The following is a 12,312-nucleotide window of genomic DNA, read 5'->3' on the forward strand; positions in this document are numbered from 1 at the left end:
CCTCTTGGTTCAAGAACAGTTTCTTTCCATCAGCTATCAGACTCCCTTGATACATTAGCTGCTCTGACACCACAACACGGTTGCAAAGTTACATTTTTTGCACAAGGGATACTGTGAATATTTATCATCATCTCTTTTAATTTAATTTAATTTGTTTACTGTTCTTGTTTTTCTTTATAAGTACCTGTTAGGTTGCAGCAAGTAAAATCTTTGGAGCATATGTCCATTTTGCAATGTGTATGACAATAAATTAATTATCATTATCAGGTCTTCCCTCAGCACCCAACACTCCAGAGGAAATAATCCAAGCTTATCCAACTTCTCCCTGAAGCCAATACTCTCAAATTCTCCAGTCACATCAATTCTGAAATGATCCACTTCACAACAAATTAGGTGGCATGGTTAACAAGCGGTTAGCACAATGCTATTAACAGCACCAGTGACATGGGTCCGAATCTGGCAGTCTTTTTTCCCCCAATATTTTTATTGGTTTAATCAAATAAATGTTCCATAGATACATAACAATAATGCATTAACAAATCTTGTAGAGCAATACAAATAGTACTGAGACCTATGTTACATTTAAAAAAAGAAAAACATTATACCTGTATTAATTATCTAATTAAATCCCCTCCCTTCAGAGGCTACTGACTAACATAAACAGTCCACAACTAATAATAAAAAAGGAAGGTAAACATTGGGTTCAAAAACCAAAACCTAGTTATAATCTTACAAATTTTGAAAATAAATAAGAACCTCACAAAGAAAAAGTTAAGATTCATTTCAGTAGTGGAACATCTAATTTTATTTTAACCCAAGTCAGACATGCCATCACATCAGACAACTACTGATTATGAGTGGGAGGGACGACATCTTTCCATCTCATTAAAATGACCCTTCTTGCGATAAGGGAGACGAGGACAAGTGTGTGGGATTGTGAAGCAGTCAGAATTAAACCAGATGGCGCCCACTTATTCCAAAGAGAGCAATAAAAGGATTTGGAATCAAATTAATATTAAGAACTAAAGACAAGGTATGAAATACCCCTTCCCAAAAATTGGAAAGAGAAGAAGGAAGCCAAAAGATATGATCCAGTGAACCGTCTTCACTTACACATTTATCACATTTAGAAGAGAGATTAGAATAGAATTTAGCCAATTGAACTTTGGAATAGTGGGCTCGGTGTACTACCTTAAGTTGTAATAATGAATGTCCAGCACAAAGAGAGGATGAATGCACTTGCTTTTAGAATAGAACTCCATGTAGTTTCAGAAATTGGCTGTTGAAAATCTTTTTTAATTTTTTAAATTCTGTCCAGCAAACTATCCCTAGAATTTAGAAGTAATTCATAAAGGCCAGATGCAACCCCTTTATAATTAGGTTGAAAATTATAAATCATCCCTATCATATTAGATTCTATGTCTTCGGGGAGCTTCAAAATTAAAAAATTTAAAAAGCTTCTAACCTGAAAAATAGCAAAATAAATGTCTAGGTATTTTAAATTTGATGTATAATTGTTCAAAATAAACAATATTCTGGTCAGTAAAAATATCTTAAAGAAGAGTGGATACCTAAATTTAACCACTGATGATAACCACTAATCTTGAACTGAAGGTAAAAAAAAATGGAATTACCTAAACTAGGACTAATTAATAAAAATCTATGGTACCCAAATTATTTTCTAAATTGAAACCAGATTCTCAATGTATGTCAACAACAAAATTATCAGTTAATTTGGATGCTAAGAAAAGGTAAAGGTGCCCCAAGTATCAAAAGAAGAAAATATTTTTTAGTCGATTTAATTTCTAAATTAATCCAACTTAATGCACCTAAATTTTCCTTATGATGAATCCAAAAAGTAATGTATCTCATATTAGCTGCCCAATAATAAAATCTAAAGTTAGATAATGCCAAGTCCCTGTTTTTTTAAAAAAACATTTTGAAGGAAGACTTTCCTAAGATGGGGGCATTTATTTTTCCATATAAAAGATATGATAGAATCCAATGAATCAAAAAAGAATTTGGGAACAAAAATGGGTATAGCTTGAAAAATTTATAAGAATTGAGGATGGATATTCATCTTAATAATATTGACTCGTCCAATTAATGTCATTGAAAGATGGGACCACTGTGTCAAGGACTTTAAAGACTCATTAAGGTAAAAAAAATCTTTAAACAAATTATTGAATTTCTTAGTAATAGTAATACCTAGATAGTTGAACTGATTTTTTAGCTATTTTAAAAGGAATAGAGGAATCTAGGGAGCAAGGAGACCCCAAAACGAACAGCTCACTCTTCTGCAAATTCAATTTATATCCTGAAAATTGCCTGAATTGATAAGAAGTGGTGAAATGGATGGGATCGACCAATCAGGATTTGATATATGCAACAAAAGGTCATCTGCATATAGCAACATCTTGTGAACATTTCCAGCTCTTGTGATTCCTGAGATATCAGCTGATTGCTGTAAAGCCACTGCTAAAGGTTCCAAAGCCAAATTAAATAATAACGAGCTTAGAAGACATTCCTGCCTAGTTCCACAACACAATTTAAAAGGTTTGGATTTAATTGAATTAGTAAAAATTGATGCTGTAGGAGATAAATATATTAGTTTAATCCAATTTATAAACTGGGGACCAAAATTACATTTCTCTAATACACTGAATAAATATTCCCATTCTACTCTATCAAAAGCTTTCCGACACTGTCGGCTTGTGATCTGTAGGGGTTACCTCTGAGAGCTCTGGTTTCCTCCCTTGTTTCAAAGACGTAGGGGGATGGTAGATTTATTGGTCATATGGGTTAGTGCTGACTCATGGGCTGGAAACGCCTGTTATCCTGCTGCATCTTTGTGGTGAAACCACTATTGTATATATTTGCCATAAGTAAATGTCATGACCTTTCCTGGTCTCACTGGCCGGCTCATGACTCCACCCCCATTCTTCCCCATAAAGGCTGTCATGCCACAAGCCTGCCCCCAGTTCGAGTCTGGGTCAATGTGAGCAACCATCACAAGGATGCTGTCCATCAGTTTCGGCAACTTTAGTCTTTGTGTAACTGATCGTGCTTCAAACTCTAAATATAAAAAAAAATTAAAAATTGAAAAACTGAAAGCTGCAAAAGCATTTCAGATTTCAAGCATCTGCAGTTTTCTCAATTTACTGCCAATGTTTACTTTCCAACCTCTGAGGGAGGGTCTGAGCCCTGAAATATTAATCAAGTATTTATCTCACCTTGGCCACAGTCCGACCTGCTGAGTATTTTCAACATTTTCAATGTTTTGAAAAGGCTTTGGAAGCTGGAAAGTATGAAGAAACGATCCCACCTGTGAGAAAAGAATTATGAGGAAGTTACCTGGTCTATGGGGGGGGGGGGGGTGGAGGGAGGAGACAGGAGGGCTTGCATTATAAAGAGAAGGTGAAAAAGTTGGGACTTTGTTCCTTGGATTGTGGGCAACCTTATAGAGGTTTATAAAATCACGAGGGGTATGGATAAAGTGAATGCTCACAATGAACCTCTGCACACTCCCTTACTTTTTCTCTTTTTGTACTAATTTTAAAAAAAATCTTGTATTTACAGAAATTTAATTTATAGTAATTTTGCACCTTGCTCTGCTGCCCAACAACAAATTTCATGACCCATGTTTACGACAATAAACCTGATTCTGATTCTTTTTCCCAGGATTAGGGGAGTCTAAAACTAGAGGGCATAGACTTAAGGTGAAAGGGGAAAGATTTAAAGGGAACCTGAGACATACGATTTTCACGCAGAGGGTGGTGAGTGTATGTAACAAGCTGCTGGATTAAGTGGTAGAGCTTGGGAGAATCACAATGTTTAAAAAATATTTAGTTTCAGAGGGATGTGGGCCGAATGCAGGCAAAAGGGACTGGCTCAGGTATGCAAATTGGTCAGCATGGATGAGTTGGGCTGAAGGGCCTGTATCCCAGCTGAATGATGCTATAGCACTTGTTACCATAGAATCAGAATCAGATTTATTGTCATGAACATGTGTCATGAATTTGTTGTTTTGCAGCAACAGTATTGTGCAGAACCAGATGCAAGATTGCTATTAATTACAATTCCGTAAATAGAAGATTTAGAAAAATAAATAACTAGTGTAAAAAAATAGATAAAGTAAGATAGTGTCCACAGTTTGTTGTCCATTCAGAAATCTGATGGCAGAGGGAAGAAGCTGTTTTTGTAATGTAGGACCTTAGAAAATTATAGCACAACAACAGGTGCTTCATCCCTTCGAGTCTGTTGAGTTATTATTCTGCCTTGTCCCACTGATCTGCACCCAGACCATACCCCTCCCTACCCCTTCCAGTCATACACCTGTCCAAATTTTTCTTAAATGTTAAAACTGAGCCTGCATTCACTTCTTCAGTTGGCAGCTCATTCCACACTCCCATCACCCTCTGTGTGAAAAAGCTCCCCCTAAACGTTTCCTCTTTCACCCTTAACCCATGTCCTCTGGTTTGTATCTCAATGAAAAAAGCCCACTTGCATTTGCTCTGTCTATACCCATCATAATTTTAAATACATCTACAAAATCTCCCCTCATTTTTCTCCACTCCAGGGAATAAGGTCCTAACCTGTTTAACTTTTCCTTGTAACTCAGTCCAGGCAACATCCTAGTAAATCTTTTTTGCATTCTTTCAATATTATAGATATCTTTCCTGCAGTTAGGTAACCAAAACTGCTCACAATACTCCAAATTTGGCTTCACCAAATGTTACCATAATATCCCAACTTCTATACTCAATACTTTGATTTATGAAGGCCAATATGCCAAAAACTCTCTCAACAACCCTATCCACCTGTAACGCCACTTTCAGGGAATTACGTATCTGTATTCCCTTATCCCACTGTTCTACCATACTCTGTGTTAAACTCACATATAGGACAATAACCTCTCATGTTGCTTCTGTCAATCCTGTACTTGACCCATCTCCAGCCTTCTGCATGGACTGCCCTGCTCACTCCTGCAGATCAGACAGATGGATAAAGTTTACTGGCTTCACGCCAAATTGGTTTGAGAATTGGGAACCAGGGGCCAAGAAGGGAGACTCAGACACCTGGAGCTTGGGGTCACCACCGGATTGAAAAGGAAGTCACATGTCTATGGAGATTATGGGGGCACAGAAGGTGGCGGCATCGGAGGAGCTGGCAGGATTCATGAACACTCAATGTCTCTGAGGGGACACCCTTCTGCTTCTCTTTCTCATCCCCAATTTTCTGTTGGATCGTGACACCTCTTTGTGTGGCCTTTACAGGGTAGACAGAGGAAAAACTTTAGTTTGTACAGGACAATAAACCAGAATCTTGAATCTAAACATCAAACACACTTCAATTTCACTATTTTATATCACACAATGTATGATGAATTTCCCTGTAAGATCAGTGAGTTTAAAGGAGCGGGAAACGACAGGCACCTCAAACAAAGTTTGTTCAAGTTTCAATTTTATTGTCTCATTATACCTAGCAGAATGAGAAGATTCATTTCACAGGCAGTCTAGCAAGTCAACTATAACATACAGACTGTAGTACAAAGAGGAAGAGCCCTGTACAGTGTGGATTGTTACAGTGAAAGGATCAGTTGGCACTTATCAAGGGCATTATGAGAGTACTGTTGTGGGGATCATTCAGGAGCCTGATAGCTGTGTCGAAGAAACTGCCTTTAACCCCCCCCCCCCCTCCTGGTGTGAGCTTTCACACTCCTGAATCTTCTCTCTGATGGGAGTAGAGAGTGTGTTCGGGGTGTGACGGATCAGTCCTTCAGTCCTAATCAACAACCTTGCATCTGGCTGCAAACATTCCCGGCATTCCTGACCTTGGAATTCTGGATCATGGCATTCTAATCCTGGCCACACACCACAGCCAACAGTCTGTTTCTGTTCCCGGTGCTCTCTGGACCCCTGACTCACCAATGAATGAGCCAAGTGCTATGACATCAGGATATCCGGGGACTGGAAATTTATACTCTCTCTTCTCCCAGTTCTTTCTGGAATCTGCTCCACCTCATCGGCAGGCAAGGAGTTACAGGTTCTGGCAGTGGGATTGGGCTGTAAAACTGAGGCCCTGCCCACTCTCATAGAAGGTGCTGGTGCCACTTTGATGAGGAGCAGGAGGTCATGGATTTTTGTCTATTCCCCAGCCTCTGTCATTAAAACCATGCTTCCTGTTATGACACCTCCCACACCCTTCACCTTTTTACACCCTACACCCTGGCCTCTTCACACAGCTTCTGCATTAAATTTATTCAGTTCTAAAACATAGAAACTTACGGCACAGTACAGGCCCTTCGGCCCATGAGATTGTGCTGACCTATATAAATCTAATCAACAATTGAGCCTTTCCTTACCTCACACCCATAATCCTCTATTTTTCTTGCATCCATGTGCCTGTCTTTTAAATGTCTCTATAGTACCAGCCTTCACCAGCATGCCTGGCAATGCATTCTCTATGTAAAAAACCTACCTCTGATGTCTCCCCTAAATTTTCCTCCCCTCACCTTAAACAGATGTCCTCTGGTATTGTCCTCAGGAAAAAGGTGCTGGCTGTCTACCCTATTTATGCAGGCTGTGCTTGGCTTCAGATCCCAGCACCTGCAGCCTCTCCAGTGTGTCTCCGAGTCAAAGATCGTTGGAAGAACTCATCGGGTCAGGAGCATCTGTGGAAGCAACAGATGCTCATCAGTGTTCTAGGTTGAAACCATGCAATAGGGCAGATAGGGAAGAGGGATGGGAGTCTGTGTGGAGCAGTACAGAAGGCTGTGGGTGTGAATATGTGAGAGCCTTTGACTATTTTGGGAAGCTTGTTGTGCACAGTTTGACTGCTTAGTTCTCTGCAATAGCGACTGTACTTCAGGGGTGCTCTTTCGGCCACTGAGTTCCTCAGGAGTGTGTGAGGGTGGAAAGGTGTCAGGAGAATGCAGCTTCTCAACAGATCAGCATCAATGACTGGTACTCTGCTGCCATCTGCTGAGGGTAAATTTTATCTCTCACTTCATGAATGGTCCTTTCTGACCAATATTCCCTGAACAAAGGAGTAAAGGATTCAGAAAACTAAACAAACTTTCTATTTGAGCATACTGCATGCATTTTCCATAATAGAAATTAAAATGAAGGCAGAAAAGTTTGGGGGGGGGGCAGAGGGGCCATGGACCTGTCCTCAGTGACGGGATGGAGGTGGAGGGTGTTAGTGCCTTCACATTCCTGCAAGTCCACATATCGAAGGACCTCTCCTGGAGTCAGCACATAGAGGCAATTGTGAAGATGCCATGCCAATGCCTCTACTTTCTAAGGAGTCTGAGGAGATTCGTCTGAGAAGAAAGAGGTCTAGGTGCCACAAGACTCACACTACCAGGTTCAGGAACAGCTGCTACCCCTCCACCATCTGACTCCTCAACAACAAACTCAATCAGTGACTCATTTAAGGACTCTTCACTTTTCCATTTTATTGATTCTTTTCTCTCTGTAATGCACAGTCAGTTTTTTTTTTCGCATTTCTTCATTTGTTTACATGTGGATATTGTGTACAATTTTTTTTGGCACTGCCAATAAGGTAATTCTTCCTTGTAGGCAGGGAAAAGAATTTCAGGGCTGCGTATCATATCATGTATGTACTCTGACAATAAATATGAAATCTGAGATTTGGCACATCGTCGAATATCAAATATCTAGAGGTGCACTGTGGAAAATACTGTGGTTGCATCACAGTCTGGTTTGGAAACTCTAATACCCAGGAATGCAGAAGGCTCCAGAAAGTGGCAAATTTAGCCAAGTCCATCACTGGTACTGACCTCCCATTCATTGAAGACATCAATATGAGGCGATGCTTCAAGCATACAGCCAACACCATAATGGAACCCCATCACCCTGGTCACAATCTCTTCTCAGTGCTCCTTTTAGGCAGAAGGTACAGAAGCCTGAAGACCAGCACCTCTAGGTTCAAGGACAGGTTTTTTCCTCTAACAGTTATCAGGCTCTTGAATCTCCCCGTATTACCCTAACCCAAACTATAAATGACTCTGCGACCTTCAAAAAATCTGCCTCCAATTTTGAAGCTGCAGTCTTCTTTGTACTAACCGTAATTGTGAATATTTATATCTCTATCCCTTTATATTTATCATTTATTTTTCTGAATCATGGCATACAAAGAGGGTGGTCAATCTGTGGAATTTGTCACCAGAGGCAGTTGTGGAGGTCAAGTCATTGGGTGTATAAGGCTGAGATTGATGGGTCCTTGATTAGCCAGGACATCAAAGGTTATAGGGAGAAGACCGGGCAGTGGGGCTGAGTGAGAAAATGGATCAGCTTATGAATGAATGGTGAGGCAGACTTGATGGGCTTAATAGCCTATTTCTGCTCCTGTATCTTGTGATGATATCATGGAAATATTGACTGTTTTTGTTAGTGTTTCTTATGTCCAACAGATCCTCATGTGTTGTTGATATGTTCTTGGAAAGTGCTACTTTAAGTGAAACGACATTAAACAAAACCAATTTTATACAGCGTATTTTATTTAAATTTTTTTCTCAACAATGTTATAATATAACAATGTTGAACAAGACAAGGTTGTATCTGTGTGGCTGCAGCAGGTAAGAATTTCAGTGCATCTGTACATTGTACTTATGTATACGACAATAAACTTTCATTCATTCGGGTTCATCTTTGTTAGTCCTCGGTTATACTCTTGATATTCTCTGCATTAGCTCCTCTTGGCCCAGATGAAACATTTGCTCCTTTCTAAATTATTTCATAGCAACAAAATCACTCTACAGAAAAAAAGATGCAGCCTGTTAAACAGTTTCGGTCAATTTTGATTACCAGGACAAATGAAAGAGAGTATCTCCACAGATATAAAACAATTTAAAACACACTAAAAGGCATCAAACTCGTGGCTTGGAATTCTGTTGTTTGTGACTGAATGAGAATTTTCACCTGAGATTGGTTTGGCTATGAAGCAAGTATTCTGGAATCAGCTGTGCCTTCAGCCAAGCTGCTCATATAGTTCCAAGTGCTGGAGGAAATCAGCAGGTTCCGCAGCACTTACAGGAGGTAAAGATATATCATCAATGTTTCGGACCTGAGCCCTTCTTCAACAAATGAGCAGAAAGCAGAAAGATGTCTGAATAAAATGGTGAGATTAGGAAGGATGAAGGAGAGGGGAATGATCCCAGGCCAACAGCAAAGAGGCCATAGGTGGAAATAGATAGGAGGGCAGTAGAGAAAACCTGAGAATTGATCGGAGGAGGGAGCTAGCTCTGTGAATACAAAGGAGACAGAGGGATGGGGAATGAGAGAGCGAGAGAAAGAGAAAGAGAGACAGAGATAGAGAAATAGAAGAGACAGAAGACAGGCAGAGAATCAGGGGGTGGGAGCTGGAGGAAAGGAGACAGAGGGATGGGAAATGAGAGAGCAAGAGAAAGAGAGAGAGAGAGAGACAGAGAGAGAGAGAGATAGACAGAGACAGAAGACAGGCAGAGAATCAGGGGGTGGGAGCTGGAGGAAAGGATGGGGAAAATAAGAGATGGAAGAAGGGGAATAGCAGAAACCAAAACGTTGATGTTAATGCAATCATGTTGGTGAGTTCCCAAATGGAATATATTGTGTTGCTCCTCCAGTTTGTGGGTGGTCTCAATCTGGCAGAGCCTGAGACCATGGTCAGACACGTCGGCATGGGAATGGAGTGAGAAATTGAAAAGGTCAGCCACTGGGAAGTTCCCGCTATTACAGAGCTGTGGTGCACTGTTAGACAGAATCAGACACACACAAGGTAAAGACCGATCAACAGGCTTTAATCCACAAAAACCTCCACAGAGCCAGACTGGCTGTGGCTGCAGCAACTCTGAGTGAGGCCTCGGGAGGCCAGCACAGGCTTATATCCCGGAGGGTGATTGACCCCCGACCGGATGGGGCTTGATCCATTCAGGCTGACTGATTGACAGCCGTCCAGGTGTTGTCCTGTCCCCTTACACTCCTGCAGGTACAGAGGTTGCCCCCTGCAGTAGGCTGTTGGTGTACCATCACAAGAGCGAAGGTGCACAATCTCCCAGTCGGCGTCCAGTATCTTCAATATAGAGGAGGCCACAACTGGAGCATCGGATGCCGTAGATGACTTCTGCAGATTTATGTTAAGTGAAGCTTCACTTGGAAGGACTGTTTAGGGGCCCAAATGGTGGCCCAGTAGTTCCAAGACTTGCATCTACCTGATAACTCCTTATACACTACTGATTGTAAATTGCTCTAAAATGTCATAAAAGCAAGTATGAAAGCTAAATTGTTACAACTGCAACATGTTTTAAAGTTAAATTGTAATTGAAAATTGCTATTACTGCAAATAGTTACGTTGTTAGACATGTAAATGATTTTAAATGGAAATTGCTCCAATTACAATTCCATCTTTTATCAATCGCCCTCTGCTGGTTTTTTTTGTCCCTTGTTTTCCCTGTCTTTCATCTCCTTAGAACAGAGATACGGAGATAGGACAGGAGGGTACAACTTCAGGAATGAAGGGTGTCCACTTAGAACAAAAATGCATAGGAAATTCTTCAGCCAGAGGGTAGTGAATCTGTGGAATTTGTTGCCACAGGCAGTTGTGGAAGACAAGTCATTGGGTGTATTTAAGGCAGAGATTGATAGGTTCTTGATTAGTCAAGGCATGAAAGGTTATGGGGAGTAGGCCGGGCAATGGGGCTGAATGGGAAAAGAATCAGCTCAAGATTAAATGGCAAAAGGGTCGGCGCAAAGCAGGGGCATCCACAGGCATTTCCCGCCTCAAGTAAGGTGCTGTGGCCCTCCCATACAGTCGTGGCCATCGCTCGCCGTCAGACCCACCTCCATCCCCTCTGGTATCATTAGCTTGCGTCAAGCGTCACTAGTGGCTAATGATGCTTGACTCCATAAAAACTGCTCTTCGCACCCTCATCGGAGGGGCTGATGATGTAACAGCAACCCACCCACCCCCCCCCCCCACCTCCAACCATTCTAACATTCTTTCTGGCGCTGATTCTGAATGGCAGGGCAAACTTGATAGGCTGAATAGCATATTTCCGCTCCTATGTCTTGTGGTCCTCAGAGATTAGCGATGAGAGAAGGGTAAAGGATGAGTTTCAATGGTAGTTAAATAGTTTTAGAATTTTAATGTAGGATAAGTAATTTATTAACTTCCATAAATGGGAGGAGAAATTGATTATGAGGGAGCTCCTACAAAAGTCCGACTATCAGGAAATAAACATTCACTCACGCTAATATTGAGGGTTGTCTAATGGAGTTTGTCTCATCCCAGTCCCCGGGGTAAAAAACGGGTTCTGCTTTTACAGACATTCGTGAGTAGATTTTGTACTTGCTTAGAAAAATACACAAAAGAAAACACTCGATCTTTGTAACCCTTCTTCTACAGTATTTTAATGAATGGAATAATTTCAGGTTTATGTTATTGCAGTTGTCATTAATGTAAGTTTATACATTTATGAACCTGTTATGAATGCAAATGATTATAAGTGCAAATTAACGTTGCCAAGAATGTAAGTAGCCTTAATCAGATGCTGTTAATAATGCAAATCATTTTTATTACAAGTTATTTTAAAGCAATTTGATGTTATAAAAATGATTTTAACTGCAAATTATCATTGTTTTATATATACAAATAGGTGTTAAATGCAGGTTGCAGTGACCAAGTTTCTGGCAATGCTGCTGGAAGACACTAACCATTGTAGCAATGATATCTTGCTATAATTGGAGTTATTGTTTACATTCCAAGTGAGACAAATTTTATTTAATACAATTTTAAAATTAATATTTAAACAAATACTAAGAAGAGCATATGAATTGCAAAGTCTCATAGGCTATTGACCAAGTGTTGATAACAGGACATGGCAGTTAATGGCTCTTGGCTTGCACTCAGTGGAATTTAGGAGAATGAGGGGGGGGGGGGGGGGGATCTCATTGAAATGTTGAAAGCCATGGTCAGACTAGATGTAGAAGGGTTCTTTCCCATGGTGGGATAGTTGAGGACAAGGGGGCACAACTTCAGGATTGAAGGCTGTCCACTTAGAACAGAGATGTGGAGGAATTTCTTTAGCCAGAGGATGGTGAATCTGTGGAATTTGTTGCACAGGTGGTTGTGGAGGCCAAGTCATTGGGTGGATTTAAAGCAGAGATCAGGGCATCAAATGTAATGGGGAGAAGGCTGGGTTGTGGGGCTGAGTGGGAAAATGGATCAGCTCATGATTAAATGGTAGGCAGACTTGATGGGCTGAATGGGCTATTTCTGCTCCTATGTATTATGGTCTTGTTTATTTGCTGG

General features: G+C 40.6%; 1 protein-coding gene across 3 annotated transcripts in view; it reads right to left on the reverse strand.

Annotated features, from left to right (window-relative positions):
* Positions 1–12,312, reverse strand: part of LOC138744343 (zinc finger matrin-type protein 4) — a 196,231-nt gene that overhangs the window by 180,578 nt on the left and 3,341 nt on the right. For 2 of the 3 annotated variants that reach the window (XM_069900324.1, XM_069900325.1), the window contains exons 2-3: positions 6,515–6,673; positions 3,234–3,325 (exon numbers count right to left, since the gene is read on the reverse strand). The gene's annotated coding sequence lies outside the window, so the exon portion shown is untranslated. The remainder of the gene's footprint in view (positions 1–3,233; positions 3,326–6,514; positions 6,674–12,312) is intronic. The other variant, XM_069900326.1, reaches the window with a different exon arrangement.

The sequence above is a fragment of the Narcine bancroftii genome, chromosome 10 (genome assembly GCF_036971445.1).
Source record: "Narcine bancroftii isolate sNarBan1 chromosome 10, sNarBan1.hap1, whole genome shotgun sequence".
Lineage (NCBI taxonomy): Eukaryota > Metazoa > Chordata > Chondrichthyes > Torpediniformes > Narcinidae > Narcine > Narcine bancroftii.